Source organism: Syngnathus floridae, chromosome 5 (genome assembly GCF_059516105.1).
Source record: "Syngnathus floridae isolate MCC-2025c chromosome 5, RoL_Sflo_1.0, whole genome shotgun sequence".
NCBI classification, from domain to species: domain Eukaryota; kingdom Metazoa; phylum Chordata; class Actinopteri; order Syngnathiformes; family Syngnathidae; genus Syngnathus; species Syngnathus floridae.
This window is the reverse complement of record NC_142417.1, coordinates 11,595,835-11,617,010: the sequence shown is the minus strand read 5'-3', so window position 1 is coordinate 11,617,010 and position 21,176 is coordinate 11,595,835. Positions and strand designations below refer to the sequence as shown.

Here is a 21,176-nt window from a genome sequence, read left to right as displayed (position 1 = left end):
TGACTCAGAGGCACTACAATCAAAATAGTTCTTAGACGGCGTAATGGGTTTACCACAGGTTGGCAGAAGCTCATGTCTTTTGACCAGCTTGAAAGCATGCGCGATACAATGGAACTAAATCATCTTGTGCCCATATGCAGGATTTCAGAGCTAAATCTTTGCCAAGTTTCTCAATCTGCAGCCAGTGCATTGAGCTTATTAACATTTCAATCTGCTACAGGCGGTCTCTGCCGCCTCACACAATGAACGTGCCCTTTTAATAATGTAACCGGTTTTAACAAGATTGTAAAGTGTTCATCTGACTTTCATAAGCCTGTTAGCAAAGTGCCAAAATCATATGGTGTTATGAGAAACACTACGACTGTTTTTTAGTTTTCCAGTTTACAATGTATTCTGGTTTGTCCAAATTTGGAGCAGCATGCAGGTGGAGTAAAGGCTGAGCTTGTTACCGTTTCGCCCCCGCAGCACTGATATTTCGCTGTAGGTTGATCATGATGTGGGGGATTTAGATTGGTCTTCTGGTAACTGATAGTGCTTTGCTGAACACTCCCCTTCTCCACTGCTTCATCTATAATGTACGTGACTCTGCACAGAGCCAGACCCTGAAAATCCAGCTTGTTCTTGGCCCGTGATAGTTTCTATAATCCCTTTATGTCGGGTGAGCTGTCATTATTTTTACACTCTGATACAGATTATGTGACACTTAAATTAGTCCAACTAACAGAGGGTCACGGCAACCTGGATTGTGACGGTGTTGACTGGTGACTGATTTGTATGTGTGCGTGTGTGTGTGCGTGTGTGTGTAGATAGGTACCTCTGGATTAATGTGACCTTCATGGGGAAGATGAAAATATTGGAGCTGGTAGACATTGATTTTTGGACTGGGCGTTGGTATTTATGGACACAGTCGGTGCATAAATATAAAAACTGATACGCTCTGTCCTGGAGCTAGACTAATCGGACTCTGCGTATATATAAATTCTGTGTCTGTGCGCTTATCCCCTGATGGAGATGATGTGACAGATTTATTGAAATGTTACTTGATGGGGGTGGGGTAGGGGGGTGGGACGGTGGGGGGGAGAGAATTATTCAGTGCGTGTGTTTTGTGATGTAATGAAAGTCAATTATGATGCCTGTCACTAGTAGTCTAGCGCTAAGATCATTTTACAGAGGTGATTACAAAATGTACATTACGTGGAAACTCAAATGAAACACATTTGGACAATTGAATTTGGGAAATATTTTAGGGGAAAACGGGCCACAAAATACGTGACATCATGGCATATGTCACAAGAGTTCATTCAGTGAGCATTAAAGCATTATCTTATCCCTGTGTTTATTTTTTTTTCTTGTATGATTGTTAAAAATGTTAATATACTTCTTAATATATGTGTGTGGTTAATAAAGGTTTTATTATGGTGACCGTTTATTTAAGTAGGTATTTAAATAAATAGACTGACTATAGTCCTAAAATGCTCCATCCACTACTACCACAAAAAAAAAAAAAAAAAACCATTCATGGACAGGGGTACAACAATTCATCTACTGAGGCCTAATGATACCCTTCAATTCGATCAATAAAGCTCCAGATCGTCTTAATTCTAATTATAGTTAACAGGAACAGCACACCTTTTAGGGCAACAAAACAAGGTGGATAGTCGCTTCAACGCTTGCCAGTTTTTCCCTCACTTGAACCACAGCATTTTCCATGAAACCTTAAAACAGAACATCTTTTGTTTCATTCCATAAATTTCACAAAATGATTTGACCAAGTCACCAGCTTTGTTTTCAAAGCTATGTCCTGTAAATCAGAAAGTGTTTGTGCTCAGTGGAGTAACCTTAATTAGATTGCTGCCTGGCTGGAATTAAAGGCCAATGCTGGCTGACAGCGATTCTCATGGAGGCAGAGGAGCTGACTGATAAGCTGACCACTCATATGTGGCGTACATATGGGATGCAATTGCTCCAAAGGTTGCTTTCTCTTCACGTTTTGTTCAGTGTTTTTTTTTTTTTCTTCTTCTTGAGAGCTCATTGTTACCTTTTCATTTTACTCTCTTGTGACTTGCTACTTATGTGATGTGAGACGTGGGATGATTCTCACTTCTGAGGTTTCTATGGAGTTCACCAGGGAAAGCTTTTCTTTCTGGGTCATTTACTTAGATCGCATCGCTCCGCTTCACTATTTTTAAATAAGCTCAGCTATTTTAAGCTTGTGAAATTAGTGCCACCTCAGAATCCCCTCTATATCAAAGTCATGAATGTGCCAATGCTAGCAAAATCACTGGGCAACAACAGCATACCACCTTTTTTCTTTTCCTTAGCGTATTTTACTGTGGGGAAAAAAAGTTTGTTTTATTTTCAGAGACGATGACTATTGGCTGTCCTGTAATACAGAAATACATTTAAAATCAATGTCAAAGGCTCATCATGTATTAAAATTAAGTTAATTGGTGTGGATGCCTGAATCAATAAAAACAAAGCACATTTTCACTATAATTATATTTTCCTTTGTTTTGTAGATATAAAATGTACTTTTAGTTTTCATTGTTGTAAAAATCCATTTTCATTTTTCTTTTATTTCCTTACCAAAATCGTTTTTGTTTTTTTTCAGATTTTGTTAAAACAAACAAGAACAAAAGAAAACTATTTTACATTTTCTTGCTACTATTGCAAACACTGTCCTGTTTATGGGATGTTACGCCGGCCTTGAGTTCATATTCATTTACGTTCCATGCTGCATATCAGCTGCAGTCTTTAATGGTGTTTTATTGGGAGAGTAGCGCTTTGTGTGCAGTAATTTAATCATGAGGCGCGTTGCGTCATGGACTTGAGCCGGTCTTGGGTATCGAGTTGCACACAGTTAGTGTGGTCTATGACACTCGTCTATATGTGGCCACATTGATGCCCGCCAGGACAAACCTCTCAAGACCTGCCCGTTGTAGTTGTGTGGATATGAGGGAACTTGTCATTCAGTCTTGCACCGTCTCTGTGTGGGAGAAGGTAAAAACAAAATAGCCTTTGGAATATTATGATAATGCTTGGGTTAGTCAGTTATTTTATTGAAACATGTAATGATTCCTGCTTATCTAAACAGCAAACTTTTTGTAAGCTATGTTTTGTTTCCTCTTTAGTTTATGTGTAAGCCTTTCTTGAAACAGGCATCATTCATTTGAATTGAACATTTCTGGTGTTAGAGTTGGAAGTAGAACACTGCTAGAAAAACAAAACAACAGCGGAGCTCAAAAAACTTTGAGCATTCAAATGATGCATGGATAGTGTATTGATGATAATAAAGCAGTTTAGAAATTTGCAACAGGAACAGGCTGGTGTGTGTGATGTGCGTGACGAGTGTCATGGCGGGAAGTGGCTGGCTTATGCTGAGTGAAAACTGCACAGTATAAGGAGCAGGGATGTCAATCTGCAGTGGCTAATATGTCAGTATCCTAACGTTCATCAACCTGGGGGCATTCGTGACATTAAAATCTGTGTTTCTGTGTTGTGTTTACACATGCAAGAACGCACAATTTTCTGCCTTTAAATTGGCAGATTTTCCTCAACGACCATTCTGTATCTATGGAAGTCCAACTATGCAATAGCTGATTAGCTAATGAGCACAAATTGCAGCATAAAGCGGGGTTACCCACCTAAGGACTGGTTCCACAGTCATGTTTCCACCAATCAATAAAATAAAGTTTTGGTATTCCTATCTGACTTGTTTCCACTATGGTGATGTAAAGGCAAGATTGCGATAACCTCAGTTATTTAAATAAAATAGGGTGCACATCATCCCAATTCGATACAGTCTAAAGCTGACATTATAGACCGCAGTGTGTCAAGCTCTGATCTAAAAAGAACCATTTGTTGATACGCTTATCACGCAAGGCAGTTAAAATGATGGAAATATTTATTTACCAATGAAATTAACACAATTAGCTGACACATTTAGCTGTGAATATTCTGCAATGATTTACGTTAATTAATTATTAAGTTAAGTTGTATTGTCACCAGTGTCTTTGTAATTTGCATTTACTTAATTTTCCCAACTTGTGGTCGTTTGGTGTGGTTTAATGTATTAAGTAGCTAACATTGCAGAAAGATGAGCAGATTATTATTCAAATATAACACATTGGTCCTACACAGTCTTTCCTGATGTCACATTCATATGTTATGCTTGGAGCAGTTGTGCTGACTGTTACATAACACTTGACTGCATATATTTAAACCAGTGATGTGTCCTTGTGTTGCTTTTTTCTCATCTGTGTTGGAATTGAAGCATAATGATAGTTTAAAGTTAGGGTGTATAATATTTTTGTGCTTCATGGCTACCATAAGCCCCCCACTTAAAGAATGACTATCTTTTTTCTCTGTGTGCACTGCTGATGACTCACACTCCAGCACACCCTGCAGAAAACTCCTTTTGCACAGAGGAGGGAGGAAGAGTGAGGGGAAGAGATGAATTATTTTTTGTTGCTCCCAAAGTCATATCTGTTTATGTCACTGACTCCACCTCTTCTGTCTGAGCCTTTGTGCTTGGTTATAAAGGTACTCATCAATATTTCCAAAATTACAAATCTATATTGGGATCGATTTTTTTTTTTTTTTTTATATTGCTAAGTCCTCAAGTGTATTTTTTTGCATTCAATTTTCCCTTGCAGTAAGGTGGCTCTTTGGTGTGTGAGCTTTCATAATTTGAGGTCATTCATTCATTCATTCATTCATTCATTCATTCATTCATTCATTCATTCATTCATTCATTCATTCATTTAGCTGGAATGCATCAAATTAATACATATTTAATCAAGATCACACCCTTCAATAATTTGGTGCCATTTATAGGATTTCTTGATTCTGTCTCTGCAGGCTGCTCTCCATTCAGCGAGCTAACATTGTGTGACATTTTCAGTGAAGCCGAAGTCCGGCCTGCACATGCCGCTGCAGTGCCGTAGGTTGGCTGCCGTCAGGCTTTTGCATCTCTGGAAATAGAAAAAGAGCAAAGAGCCTGAGCGTGATTAATGGCCATGTAGTATGTGTAGCAGCAAACACAACAGGCCTGTCTGCCGCCATCTCCCATCACACGACCCCACAGGCCAAGAATTACATAACAGATCTGCAAAATTGTTCATCCAGATTCTTAATTGCTTTAATTTATTATATGTGTGTGTGTGTGTGTGTGTGTGTGTGGGGGGGGGGGTTGCAGCTGCGAGGAATTTGAAGCGAGGTACACACACATGCCAGGTGTGTAATTTCGATTTCGAATGGTGGATTTTTGTATTATCGCTGGGCTTTCTACCAAGAGATGCTTGATCTTGCTGCCTCGTGCCAGTCTGGATTTGACTGGCATTCTGTTTTTTCCCCCTCTTGTTTTAAGAAGCAGCTATTTTTAGCACACTGTGTCAAAACATGGCTGCGTCATCCCGTGTATGCATGTGCGCATAGAAATAAATTTGCTTCCCCACAAGGTCTGAGTGCTCCCTTCAGCTACATGTGCTTAAGCCCCGTTTGCATTACTTCTTACTGAATGCATGCAGCGCCATTACGCAACGCTGTGCATCAGCTACAGGGCCACCGGGCCAGAATGGCAGCCAGTTACCAATCACTCTCCCGCTCGTCTCCCCTCCCCCCTTTTTCATCTTATTCTGTTTTGCCCTGATCCCCTTTTCATATCTTTTTAAAGCAGGAAGCGTAGTGCTGTGATTTGTACGCATACCAAATTGCTGCAGACATGTTTTAAGCAGTCAGTAAATGCATGCATGTGTTGCTGTTGGCGTGCTCTCTGTGTGCTGGAGTGTGAAGGCAGGTCAGCGGAGGCCAGCGCAAGAAAAGAGGATGATCTGCCCTTAGTTGTCAGCAGCGCTCCACTGTGAATAAAAGATTGTATTAGATGCTCTTGTATTTTCGTCAGGTTCCAAAGAGTTTTAAAGGTGCTGCAAATTAATAATATTGGCTGATATGTGTGACAAGTAGTTTCACGTGAATTTCTATTTTGTACAGAAAATCTTTATTTAACCACTTATTATTTATTTGTTATTTAATAATTTGACATTTTGTACACGAGCTAACAGTCCATTAGCTTGGCATTTCTTGTCGATAGTGAATACATGAAGGAGCTTGCTTTCTTGGTTTTATCTGTAATAGGATATACGTAGTAAGATAGTAAGGCATTTGTTCACAGTATTTTTGTATGACCTCCAACTGTGTTCAATGAGAAGCATTCATCATCTGACATGGTTACCTTGCATATCTATCAGCTTGTACTACAATGTGACCAAAATGCGCATTGCGAATTGATGATCAAACCTTCGCAGCAGCGATTGCGCCATTCTATTTTTTGTTAGGCAACCTTTTTCCTTGGGTACTGCAGGAAAATATTCGCCATAGTATCCCCGCTCGGAAAAAAAAAAGAAAGTTTTTCAAATAGAGCTAGTTTTAATCAGTTTTTAGGGTATGTTGGATTTTTTAAATTTTTTCTATTGTGTGCACGTTTAAAAAAGGCCGCTGTATGCTAGGTTTTGTGTACAGAAACTCAATAACACATTCAACAATTTAAAAAAAATAAGCAGCAAACAGCCATCCACAAATGAAATGTAGGGACTCTATAATGGTTTGCAAAATTGGTACTGTATAATATTTAAGTACACAGTATTTGTGCAGTTGATAACATTCATTTCTGCAGCAAACAAAATAAGAAATCGAAAAAAGTTATTTCACATCAAAATACTTGACTTGCACTGTGCATCATTTGACTGGAATCAAGCTGGCTATTTATTCAGTTTTTCATTATGATGCAAAAGTACGAGATTGCGAGATAAGTCACTGCCCAAAAACTACTTAAATATTATTTTATGACCTTGACCATATTTGAACTAGAAGGTAATCTCTTAATCGGAGAACAATGACCTTCCACATGAAATTGCAAAATGATACTTCACACTTTTTTTTTTGTGTAATCCGTTCCAAAACATGTCTGTCTCGGAACTTTCTAGGTCATAAATGATTTTTTTCTCGCCCAAAGTCGGCTAACATAGACTCCAGCACATCTATGACCCTAACGAGGATGAGCGCTATAGAAAATGGTTGGTTGATAACAATATATGTCAAGACACTTTACAGTAAACCATCATTGTGTCTCTGATGCAATAATATCGCTTGTAAATTTATTTTTGTTTGTGTGTATTCTATTCTTATCTATTGTATTTGGTGCTTTATTGACCTATTGAGCAAGACACTGAGATGCTCAGGATACTTGTGTGCAGCATCCTCACCTTCCCTGAGAGCATGTAAAAGAATGAAACACACCATTTGATCTTCATCTCAAGTACGGGGATAAAGGATTCCTTCTTAATTGAAAGACTCTAAACCTCTGGTGATTTTCCCCTCCTCACTTGTCTCTCTTCTCCTTTGAAGCCTCTCATGTTGCTGTTGCACCTTTGATAAGAGGACAGCTGCTGTTTACATTTTCCAATGTGGAAGAATGCCACGCTGCTGTCACCCATGTGGAGGGTTGCCACTTGATCTAGGACTCAGACTCCAAAATGTCTATTTGCACTGCAGAGGTGTTGGCAGGCAGGGGCATTTTTAGTCCCCCTTGGGCCTCAGTCAAGAAGAAACATGGAGCCTCCCAAACCCCCCAAAAACAGCGAGTTAACAATTACTAAGGAGCCCTATGCCTTAGTGAGGGATTTCTGACGTTGGCGTTATAGTGCCAGATTTCTCATTCATGTTGTTAAGGGTCTCGCCATCATTTCAGAATTTGGAGGGACAAATTGTCTAGGCGTAATCTTAGTATTGAAGTGATTCGTTGACCGGATCCCCGGATGAGAAAAAGCGAGGATATATTGACATTCATGAAGCAGCAGCTTTCTGCCTCACACTGTTTATATGATAATTCTGTATTCTATCACTCCAGACGAACAACCCACTTCCTGTAAACACGGATCCTCTTGCATGTGAAATCACAACTCCTGTCACACTTACTCCAGTAAAGTTCCAAAGGTGTGGGATTGTGTTGACTCTTTGGATCATTTTTGTACACCTCCAAAGCTAAATTCAAATAAAGTGTAAATCATAAATACAGTGTTCTGTTCCTCCCTTTCCAACCACTACATTCAATTATACATAATAATTACACAAAAACAAATAATACACTACAAAGACAATATATTTAACGTTCAAAATGATCAACTTAATTGTTTTTTTCCTGCAAATTTTTACTCATTTTGAATTTGATGCCTGTGACGTATTGCAAAAAAAAAGCTGGGCATGTTTACCACTGTGTTACATCACCTCACCTTTCAGCAACACTCGCTAAAGGTGGGGAAGTAAGAACAGTAATTATTGAAGGTTTGGCCATCCTTGCTTGATGTACAACTTCACTTGCTCAACAATCAGGTGTTTGTGTCATATTTGTTTTTGCTTCATACTGCGTCACACATTTTCAGTGGGAGTCTGGATGCCGGTGGGCCAGTCAAAATTCACACTCTTTCTCTATGAAGGAATGTAGATTGTTGGTTGGCATTGCCTTGCAGGGACTTCCCTGAAAAAAAATAATTGCTTGGCTTGCTGTATATGTTGTTGCAAAACCTGTTTCTACCTTCCACATGAATGAACAGATGTGCAAGTTACCCATGCCATGGGCACTGATACACTCTCATACCATCACAGATGCTGCCGTTTGGATTTTGAGCTATTGATCTTTTTCTCATTGGCTCAGAGAACACGACGTGCATGATTTCGCAAAAACATTTTGAAAGTTGGACTTGTTAGACCACAGCACTTTTCCACTTCATCCATCTCAGATGAGGTCAGGTCGAGGGAAGCTAGCGGCGTTTGTGGCTTTAGCTTTAGTTCCAACTTGCATTGGTAGCTATAAAAACGAACTGCGTTAACTGACAAAGTGAGAATAATTTTCGGAAGTCTTCTTGAGCCCATGTGGCAATATCATGTAATGCCGTTTTTTGATGCATTGCTGCCCAAGTGCTGTTTTACAGTAGGTGTTTCCGTTTGACACTGTTAATAAAGTTAATAAAGGACCCAAAATCACATCTGTGGTGTCACTTTAGGATTATGCCATCATTTAAATGAAGATTGAGTGGTTTGTATTTCACAGCCCTAGATATTAACAGTGGCTACCGTATTTGTATACTTTAATGACAGTCAACCGTTATGCAATAGTTTTACCCTGTTGACGATTCTCTCTATTTTTATATTTTTCTTTAGGATTTTTTTTCCCACAGTTAACACTGATCTTGGCACTTTAAGTGTGACGTGTTATAGAGGCCTGTGAATTAGAAGCCGTTACTGTCATCCTAGATGGAAAGTGCAAGGCTCTATTTTCTGTATTGATTGTGCCAAACCTCACGTGGGGCAAAAGATTTACTCTTTATCTCCCCCTGGGCACCACCTGCATCCCCTTATGGAATGTGGGTCTTTATGATCATTTTACAAGGAGATAACCTGTTAGGTTAAAATCCATTGGTCTTTTCCATGCCTGTCATCCAGCCCTTGGCAAACATTTATAGTCAAGTTTAAGGGAGCAATGTCAAAGCCAGACACATGCACGGAAACGGTAAGAAATCCAAAGCCAAGGTGTGCTCGCTGTATTTTGGGTTTGCCATCTGGAGAGCACGCTAATGGGTCACCAGCCGGTGAAGTGTACTTAATGATTGGAAAGGCGGAGGAGAGCCGTCTTCCGCATCCAGTTGCTCATCCTTGCAGGATGGAACAACATACTTTTTTTGCTCTGGCACAGCATCAAAGCGGGAGACGAGCCACCATAGCTGATGACATCAACAGACGTTGCTCTTTGGATGTGGGAAGATTTAAATTAGTAGTTTGTGTATGCAAAGGTTCCCTCATGACATTTTTCACAGGGGATCTTTACACCGAAGAAAAAAAAGAGCCACTTGTACCTGCAACGTCAGATCACTTGTTCACATTGATATCAAAGGTGCTAATCGATTCAGTTGTTGGGCTGATTTCTAAATGATTGTCATTATAATATTATCAAATGACAATCAGTTCTGGCACACCTGTTTGGATTATCATGCCTTCCTTGAAATTATCCGTCTTAACATTCCATAGGTCAGTGATTGTCCATTGTGATAACATTGGATCAGAACAAATAGGACAGCGTGTGTGTGTGTGTGTGTGTGTCTGTAATAATCAGCTTATCCGGTTGCGGTTCAAGCTGGCTGCTTTGCTGTGAATTAATTTGATCATAGCATGTTTTGGACTGTCTTTCTGTGCTGGCCTCCGCCTGTGCATCACAGCGATGTGAGTGAGGTAGTCATCAGGAGAAGGAAGGAAAATGTGGCTGATCCTTTTTACTCTTCACTTCATTGCTGATTTTTTTTCTTCCAACAAAATAATTAATTTAATAATTGAATTTTTTACCGCATCGCATTTGTGAATAATGTGTCACGTTACTGTATGCCTGACATGTGGCTGGGCCAATTGCTCTTTGGTCTGACCTATGGAATGTCCTCATTATTCATTTATCATCTGCTACATTCCATTAACCTTTTGGTAATGACTGCAAAATATGATTGAATATTTTGGTGAGCATTTTATTGAAAGCTCTGTGTTATGTTTATATGGTGTTGAGGTTTTAATGTAGTTCATTTCATGTTTCCTATCAGCAGTGTTTTCAGCTTCTTCGAACAAATATAGAAAGATTAGTTTATAGGCAGAGTTTAAAATCCAAATTTCTGTGGAGTCCTATCAATTGTATGTAAGGTCAGGGTGATCTAGAGCAGTGAATTACAGCCAGGGGTTTGCAAGCACGTTTGGATGCGGTACATGGAAATATTTAGTATCTTATTTCCGAGATGATAAGCAAATATTCTCAGTCGATTTATTAGCCCAGCAATGAAATGGTATGTGTGCACTACAACTTGTATTATTCAAAATTAAAGGTTAATTGTCAGTGTGACGACATGCTTTTTTAGCAATATTGCTAATATTACTGATAATAATATTGCAGAGTTAAAACGACAAAGAAATAAAGTATTGATCTTGTTCTTCATATATTTATTGTAAATAAGGTAGTGTAGCTTTACCAGTTTTAGTTTCCTGACAAGGGCGCTCAAGAAAATAATTTGTATAGCACTGTGTGAATATGGCATTATGTGACAATAACGCTGTGTATATGCAGAGTTTTTGGCAACAGGGACTTCCAACTTTTGGTCCCGAGATGAAACCTGACTTGAGAGGATTTTCTCTACTGTATGTATCTGAGCCATAATTCACAGAGCTCAGCAATCTTTTAGAATAATCGATTGTTGGAATAGCGCACCACTTTGTATTTGTTGCGTAGGGAGTCAATCCAAAAAGAAAGAAATATGCTTCCAACTACCACAAACATGCTCAGTTCACTTTGTCAAATTGGTTTTATCCAGCCATCAGCCACAATTAAAGCTTGCTGAGGTGGAGTTTAGTGCTCTGTCAGGGGGGATGGAGATTACCCAGTGAACTTAATGGCCATCTGCAGAATCTTGGCCTGAGAGTCCAACTGGGGATGCGTAATCTCGTCTGTGTGTGGGCAGCAGTGCAGCAATGGGCTCTCAACATTTGCTTGGCTGTACAAGCAATCGTCAACAGTTCGCAGTGGACCTTCTGTCAGACCATTGGTTAGAGCAGCAGAGAGAATAAATGAAATGATTAAATGCTAATATTTCCCCGTCATACCGTAGTATGATCATTTCATCATGCCCAAGTACTACACAGGCAAATATAACCAACCAGTGTATATAACCCTCCTATGTCTTTGTAGCAGTCTGCTGAGTCACTGTAGTATCCTTTATGAAGCCAAAGTCTCATCTGACATCTTGGTGTTGATTCAATGAGATTATCAGATTTGCAGTCCTCTCTCTGGAGATCTCCCATACACACTCTGTTCTTTCAAATTAGTGCTCTGTTCCAACTTCATCTTCCCACGTTTGTATTATTTGTTCCCAGTTGCTCTCTTTCGCTACCTTCCTTTTCATTGTTCCCTATTGTCAAGGCCTTTCATAGCATTGGTAAAGTTCTGCTTCATCCTACATGATCGCTATCTGCGTTTCACACTGCTCGAGTTCTTTTGCCTCCTCTGCATATGCGCTGTGCCGTTGAAGTGTGATAGAGTCATAACACATCAGTAGGCTGGTTGTGCGTACGGTGGTGGCTCTATGAGGTCACACCCTGCTGATAGTGGCAGTGGGTATATCGAAAGAAAAGGAGCAAAGGAGACAAAGAATATACAAGGATACTCATCTCCCTGCTGCTGCTGCAGGATGTTTAATATGCCCTCGTCCTGTACTTGTACGGATTGCTGCATAGCTTGACAGTAAATCCTGCCTGCAACCCATTTTTCATTTCACTGTTTACTGCATTTGCACCGTCACGTTTGTCCTGATTTTTTTCCTTTATTTTTAAAGTTACATTACATTATTACATTACACTCCATTATTGAGACTTAATTAGACATGGCATTTTTTTGTCTTATGTTTTTAATAATCAAAGGTGTAGCTATAAAAATATAATATATCAAAGTTGTCATCTCAATTTGATTCAGACTGCACATTCATACTTAGCATAAAACTATCCAATTACACGTTCAGATGACTATGCTTGAAGTTTGGTTAATTTTTGTTTTCATGTTTGTTTTAATGAAGTCACAAATGTAGATTTTTACTCAAGGCAACAAGATGCCGCTGATTAATTTTTGAGTGCTTGTGTCTTCCTGTACATCTCTGAATCGCTCAGTCCTCAATATGTGCAACACACATACGCATACACGCGCACACACACACACGCACACACGCACACATTGACAGTGAAGCATTAGTAGTGTTAGCATCTACGGCTGCACACCCAGTCCTAAGCTGCAGGGGTTATGTAACGTACTCTGCCATTTCAAATGATCTCAAACCACAAGTGAGTGTTGACTGTTGTGTACTTGACTGCTGTGTCTGGCCTAGCGCTGTATCCTGTATAGTCAGCAGTAAGGCGTGACTAAAGACTGAGTGGAGCTGGCGAGGGGTATTAGTGAGTAACAGTGGGGAATTCTCCATCGAAGACCCTGTTGACAGAGCGCCAACTCGGCATTCGTGGCCCCTCTGCTATCCTCCGTAATAGTCTCACGCTTCAAAACATCTCAGCAGAATTGTAATATGCAAACGCCGTGTCTGCCAGGATTCGCCCTCAGTCTCATAATTATAGTGGAAGTTAAAATTTTAAAACCCACCCCGGAATAAGCCGATCAGTATCTGTGTTTGAGAGCTTCATTACAGTGTATCTGTTGTTATCACAAAATTACCCCCAGTGGAAATAAATGGCATTCAAAATACACCCCCAAAAAATCAGCCGGGGCAGGATTACCCCACCAGGATTAATACACTATGCATATTGAACACAACAGAAGATGAAAGAGACAGGCAAAGTGTGTGTAATGAGGTTCCCCCTGCTTGCCTGTGATTATGTACCGAGCTTTCTCACCTACTGAAGATCAGAAGAAGCTAATGTTGAGCTGGGGAAGCCCTCCTGACTTCATTAGTTATTGATAGAAATATATATCCAAACCACATTTTGAGAAAATGTTGCTGGGCATTCGATTCTGAGTAGCGATTCAGAAGCAGCAGAGGCATTTTTCTCATTGTTCTCTGCAAACATTTGGCATCTGTCGCCTTTCACGCAACTCTGAAACAAATTTACACCCCATGAAAAAAAAAAACACTCGTTACAAAATTACATTTCAACTTCACATTTAACTCGCAGTGATAGCCACGGTAAACGTCATACATACTTGCAAAAGTATCCCCCCCCTTGGACTTTTTGACCTTTTGCCATATTTCAGGCTTTACAAAAAAAAATACAAACATGTAATTATTTTTTGTGAAGAATCAACATCAAGTGGGACACGGTCACAAAGTGCAACAAAATATTTGTAGTGAAAAAAAAAAACGTGCCTCTCAGATACTAAATACACTGTGTGTAAAGGAGTACTGTACACTCTCAGTGTCTACCTTATTTGCATTAGTGCCAGCTTGATCCAGTTTAAGGAGATGGTCTTCCTCATCCATCTTCATCTGCTGTGCAGCAAACGCCTCCTCACTTACGCAGGAGCTCATTACTCACAATGGCAGCCATTTGAATCTTTCATCAGAGAGAATTTTAATTGTGCTCTTGCAAATGTGTTCGGAACAATCGTGTCTCCAAAAGCCTGAGTGCTGTGTGTTTGTGGACGCAATTATGAATACGAGATTCAATGTGCACATTGGTATTGATGGTGATGCCGTCTGGTTGTGGAGACTGTTCACATTGGAAACCAGGCCGCATGGGAGACGACAAGCTGTCGGTCTAGGGAGACACTATGTAATTCTCCGTCATTTAGTTTCGATATAATGGCGCCTTGTAGTGTACACATGGGTACTTTTTGATTAGATTGTGTTGTTTAGCTGTTTATAATCCCCTTGAGTTGTAGGAACATCTGTCAGCAAAATAATTGTATTTTGCATTTAAGTTCAAGTTAGATATAATTCAGTTCAATTCATTCTCCTCTTCCCAAGCTTTAATCCTTAAAAGTCCCTCAAAATAAGCTGTGGTTGCCCTTTATTGCCTTACATTGCATAAATCTCTGTCATCTAAATGGAAAAAAAAAACAAGAAAAAAAGCAGAGTCGATGTGCTTACGTGTATAGAGTTATCATTAATGATGAAAACTATCCATTCTTTTTGTTGCGTGAAGGGAAATTACTATGAATTATAGAACATTAAAGGGTTGAACCTCATGCATCCTCCTCGCCCTGTTCTCTGACCTTGTGCTCCCTGTTTTATTGACTGTAGCTGGCACAGAGGAGGAACAAACAGATGCAGGGCCTTTCATTGAAGTGTATTTGATTCTGCAAGTGCCCACGCGTGTGTGTCTGTGTGTCTGTGTGTGTGTTGCTGTGGCCCCCTTACAGCAGAAATGAGCACTCAGTCATATTTGATGGAAACATCACATTTTCTTGCAGCCCACTCCTGAGAAAAGCATATGGTGCTGACACATCCAAGCAAGTCATCTTCCATATGAAAGTCAGGCAGATTTATGTTGTGGAAAGAGGTGAAAGACATTTCACTTAAGATCACGCCATCACGTGATGAAATGAATTCAACAGGAGATTTTAGGTGTGGTAATGGGATGCAGTATACATCAGGCCGAGGTGCAAAGAAAGAAACAAAAAGAAAATGTGCAGAGTTTTCATTTTATATTCTATTATTTATTTGTTAGTATTTAACATTGCCCTCACTTCCCATTCTCTCCGGAAGCTTCTGTTATAGACCCAAGCCCTCTGATGTTTTCATCTCTTTACTTCTAGGAGACCGAGATCAGCGCCAAGAGAAAGGAGTGTGAAGCGCTTGAGGCAGAGGTGAAGAAAAAAAATCAAACATGTCAGACTTTGGTAAGTGAAGAAAGCACCCCAGCCTCAGAGTAAAAGGATGCAGGTGGAAAATGATTCCATTTCACTGTCTTCTAATGAGAGCTTGATTCTTAGGTGGTGATGACAGAATGTGACAAATAGTAGCAATTAAATCAGAGTATGTGATGCTACGACGCAGATGAGCTGTATGTGTAAGTGATGTGGTTTTTCTGTTGTTGTTTGTGTTTAGTAAATACAACGCAATACTTGTTATTCATAGCATAACAATAGTGTATGCTGTCATATTTTAAATGATATGTCTTAAAGGACATGGTGTCGGCAAAAATGTTCTTCAGACTCAGTGGTGCCTGGTGACGCTTTCTCCGGTTGGATGCTACATATGGCAAAAAACATTTTGGGCAGATTTTGTGATGAGTTTCATTGTGTCAAGTAGAAAACACTATATTTCTAATAATATATTTGTTAGAATTGTTTTATTGGACTGGAATCTAGTCACCTTCCCATTTTGATTTTACACAGCTTAGTTAGTTGGATGTTTTTTATTGAGAGGAGTGTTACTGTGAATAATGTTTTCTTTCCACCACAACATAATAAACAACATAATGTGATCTTGGGGCTTTCGCCTCTGCAGTTACGTCAATCCCATGTGGCAGATAGATAGAAGAGATTTTTCTGTTGTTATTATTTTATATTACACAGTGGATAAAGTGGATTTGGCTCAGACATTTTATCTTCCAGTTTAAGAGAGAAGGTGACTAACTGCTGCTTTAATGCTTCAAAAGTGGATCTTAAAATTTGGTCCCAACAGTCTCATGGTTCCTGGTTGAATTCACTGCTGTTGTTTACGTTGATACAGTATAAGTCCACATTCGAAAGTTAATTTGGTTTAAGATGAAGAAGCAGGAGCATAGAGCTGGGGGATATTTAGCACTGATTTAAATAACACTTTATGAATTCATCCCTTCTTATTGTCAAGGCCCTCTTCTTTTGACGAGCTCGCTTTGTATGTGGTTCTCTAACACTCCATTAGCAGTATTTTCCTTACAGCGCTTCTCTCACATTCTCAGCCCACAGCTGCACTTCCCCTCCTGCCCATTGTCAGCCCACCAAGGCCACACGGAGCGCGCTCCCCAAAGGACAAACTGTCCCCAAACGGCATGCAGGTTGTTTGCCAGTACAGCACTTATCTCCTCCTACACTGAGCTTTTGAGTAGCGCCGCACAAACACACAGCAGAGCAGTGAAGATGACTGAAAGCGCTTCGACTTGACAGTAAAGTCACATCCTGTTTTGTGCAAACTGAAGTTTGCCCTGACTTATTCTTCTTTTGTCACCCTCTCTAAACGCTTTCTTCGAGTGGTGCAGACATCCACAATCAATCAATTTGCTTCGAAAACAATGGGAATGCTATAAATACAGCAACAGTTCAGTTTAACAGCAAAAATTGCTTTTTTTGTTTTTTACTCAGCTTGCTCAGATAAATTAACGGACACGTGTTTTTTAATTACATTACAGACAGTAATACTGTAATCTAGCAAATATATAACATTTGAGGAGTAATATGTCCAGCATTATCAGATGGCAGGGTGTGCAAATAGCTAATAATGATTTTAAAAATCAATAAAATTGTCGATTGCTTTGTAAATTAATCGAATTATTTTAAGAAACACTTTTTAATTTCCGTCCTTTTATTAAAAAAACTGGACCTTATTTTAAGCTAACTGCAAAAATGCACAAGTATAAATGACTGGTTTGGTCTGTAATGTGTTAGAAAATGTCAAAAATATTGATCATCGTTTTCCAGTCAAATCAAATGTTTTATTCAATCAGTCTGCTGACAAGGACTACAGAAATCAGATAATATTTATTGATGTGGACAATTAAAAAAAAGTAGCTTAATGATGAATCAGTTATTATAAGTAATCTCTGATTAATTTGATTAATTAATTAATTACTTCAGTCGCACCTCTGCTTTACTCCATTTGTAGGTCTTTGACAATACTTGGTTCTTTTAAGGCCTGCAACAGATCTTGAAATGAGGACGTTCTGCTCGTGAGAGTTTATGCAATATTTTGCAACATTCCCTTCAAAACGAGATGAAAAGAACTTTGGAGAAAAGGGACAAATACCTTGATGGAATGTGTAGCTACACTCTGAGTGCTGTTGAAATACGTAGATCTCAGAAGTGTGAAGTATTGAATGAATATTTTAGAGGACTTACGTCATGTCTGTTCTAACAAGTTGATGTTCACGTCACTCGACAGTCAACGCAGGCGTTGCCATCTGGTACCTTCACCCTCGTGGTACAGCTCTAGTCCATCAGCCGAGCACATCTCAGCTCCTACCATGGCAACGTTGCAAGTGACACTTGAATATGTACTGCGCTAATCAAATATCAATAGAGGCAAACAGCAGAAAGCCAACAAGTCGAGGGAGTGCAGCGCTCCTCTGTGCTGTCACGTTGCGCTCGCTATCTGGTGGCCTGCTGGCTTGTTCCTCTTTCCTTCAACAGCGTCGAGGTGTTTGCACAACACAACGCCTTCTGTTAAAAGTGTGATTGGCAGCGCTTTTATATAAGCCTCATGGCATGCATTTTCACAGTTTACACTTTATGATTGATCATATTCTACAATGCTTGCCTAACAGACAGACTCCCTTGGTCAAGGCAATGGATAAAATGGGGTCGTTGTTATGTGTGTAGAATGTGTGTACAGAGCATCAGTAGGTGAGGCGGCTGCATCTAGTGAGGGAGAGAGAAGAGAACAGAGTGTTTGCTTTATTGGTGTGTTAAATGGCACCACTGAGTCATCCGTCAGTCTGGTTGACATTAAGTACACATCTGTGGTCCACCAAGCTGAGTCAGGCCATGTCTAGACATAACCCACACTTCAATAAACAATAAGGAGCAACTCCACCAATACACTAATTGCATTGCATTTATTATTCAAGTAATTACACAGACTAATATAGATGACACAAATGTTTTTGTCGTACATTCCCGAAGATTCGTTCAATGCATTTGCCATTTTGATAGATAACGCAGGAATTGCTCCCTCAAAATGTGTATTTTTGGAAGATTACAATGTGTAACCGTCAAAGATTTGGAGGGCAAACCAACTGCAAGAACGCTTACTCTGAGAGGCAACACTATATGGTCTTTGTTATCAGTGTTGTTTTTTTGTGAATTGTCTGAAGCTCTGGTGGCTTAGCTTGCAATCTACAGCGTGCTGCCTCTAATTGAGGGATCAATGGCTATGAAAAGATATGGCAATCTAATTTGGGTTTTGAAGCTGTAAAAGGCTAAATTAACGGAGGCTGAATCCAAATTCAGGCTTCTTTAATTCATGGAAAAGCAGATCCTAAATGTCAGTATATACATAATACACTGAGCATTTGAGAAGCAAAAGTAAGTTGAAGATTTTTTTTTTTTTTACTTTTAATGTCAAGATCATGTATGACACGTTATGTATGGGGGGGATCTGGGGGGAATAGCTGCGTCGAAAATCTGTGTAGCACCTCCAGCATTTTTTGGGGAGATTCTAATTCACAAATATAAATTATTTTCTCAAACCCCCAATGTATCTGTCAAGTCCCCATTTAAAACCCCGGAGGCGTTCTTGATATGACGCCAACTTTCTTGGCTTTTGGCTTATTTTAAAATGATAGTTTCTATTGTGCAAGGCAGCAGTTAACAATAATAAATGCCATGGAGAACAATAGCGAAAATTAAACAACTTGTACACGTGTGCTTGTGTGTTTGTGCATGAGGAAGTTTTCCGCAGGCGAGGAGGTGCCTACAGGCACAATCTTGGCTAATTGCTATCCCTGAAAGTTAAGTCAGAGAATATTAAACATTCCTACAATTAAGAGTACAAGAAAACACAGAGCACTCTATGTGTATATATACACATACACATATATGGTGGCCTAAACCCAATTTTTCTTCTGCCTTTTTATGCGTAGGAAAATGAGCTTCATGAGTTTTTCCAGGAGAACACACACTTAAGCCTCCAGTTTTTCAGCGGCAGTCATAAATCATCCGAATATGAGAGGGTAAGAGCCGACAACCAAGTTGCACACTTTGCTGTCATATCTGATTTTAAATGAGCCGATGTTGAACTTGCATGCATAAAAGTGAGAGTCTGCCAGTTTGGGTAGTGTCTTCACAACCGCCTAAAAAGCAGTCAAGTGTAATATTTTAAAGAAGCAATCCATTTTGAACAAAAGAACAGTAAGAATTTAACATCAATTTGCTTAAGTGGATTGTGGAAGATTTTGGTATAATTTTCAGAATTTTGTGTACATCTGCCTCGCTAAATATCAATTTAAGCGGTTTCCAAATGTTTTCATTTTTCTAGCGATGGTGTGATAGTGCTTGTGTCTGATGTGGGACGCAAACAGATCCTCTGATTATATATTAAAAAAAAGAAAACATTCACCCCTCTTTCGTCCCGATGACCTTAAAAGGCTTTTACAGTGAGTACACAAAACTCAGCTACTAAATCAACAAAAACGCTCAGTCTCCATGGACAGTAAGGCAATTACATGAAGGAGTTTATTGGCAGATAGTTGCTGTTAGGGTTGCAAAAGAGTGGGATGCTGGTTATTGATGTCCTCTCAGGACTGTGGGGCAGCTCTTGACGCAGCTGCCTCTGAATTGTTATTATCGTGGCTGATTATGAGAAAAGCACATGGCGAGCCTTGATTCCACACAAGTGCTGTGATTCCTATTAACTTCTGAATAGAGCAAGACACCAAGCAGAGAGCACCTGTCCTGGGACTGGATTACAACATGTCGGTACTTAAACAGTTTCTCCACACATGGTTCGGAAGATGACCTTGTTAAGTCCACATATGACACATTTGTATGATTGTTTCAGGTTGCTTGTTGTACTCTCCCCTGGCTTTTGTTTGTGATTTACTTTCCCACGAGGACTTATTAGGAATTTGTGTCTGCTCTGAAAATGACTGCACAACCCATTCATCTTGGTACTTATTGGGGGTCTCAAGAGTCCCATGTTTCTGTAAGACCATTGAGAGAGAAGTTGTGTGTTCAAGTGTCTGAGTTCAAATGTTTTTTCCATGTTGAAATATGTTGGATGGCATTTCGGAACTAATGTTGACATATAGTATCTCCCCCATGCCTTTGTTAGAATACTTCTGCATTATGATCTATTATTGAAAATAATCTGTGACAGATTTTCAGTTATGTATTTATTCTCACTTTTTTTGTGTACACAGGTGAAGTCTGAGTATGCCCGACTCAAAGATACGCTTGGTGCTGTGACGCAGGAGAGAGATTTAGCCCTGTGGGAGAGAAACCAGCTCCAAGGCAAACTGGAGAACCTAGAGCAGGTGCTCAAGGTGAGAAAAGAAGCTTCATGGCTACGAGAATATCTTCTTCAGGTTCCCAGTTCAAGAGAATGCAACCTTTTGCCAGCACAACTCCCGACTGTGCTATACACATCCTTCTGGCCATCTAACGTCCCTGACATGTGTTTCCTCCGAGCGTCGTACTGGAAGTGAAAGAGTAGAAGCTAGGACTTTCTCTCCTCTATTCCATGCTTTCCCCATCCCCCTCTTCCCACTTGCCTCTCCCCCAGCTAGAATTAACACAGCTACGTCTTTCCGGGTAGCAGAGTTGTTCATCTCGTTCTGAATGCTTCTTCACTGGTCGAATGCGTACAGACATGAATGCTCACCTGGGTATTAGACCACAATTGTGTGGAATGTGATTGATGCATGAGGCGGAGTGCAATAGCAAGACTGGGTCACCCCCC

General features: G+C 39.8%; 1 protein-coding gene across 2 annotated transcripts in view; it reads left to right on the top strand.

Moving 5' to 3' along the window:
* Positions 1-21,176, top strand: part of rimbp2b (RIMS binding protein 2b) — a 57,792-nt gene that overhangs the window by 6,990 nt on the left and 29,626 nt on the right. The window contains exons 2-3 of one of the 2 annotated variants that reach the window (XM_088376645.1): positions 15,335-15,418; positions 20,638-20,760. The gene's annotated coding sequence lies outside the window, so the exon portion shown is untranslated. Of the gene's footprint in view, positions 1-15,334; positions 15,419-19,429; positions 19,450-20,637; positions 20,761-21,176 lie in introns of those variants that run through there. The other variant, XM_088376643.1, reaches the window with a different exon arrangement.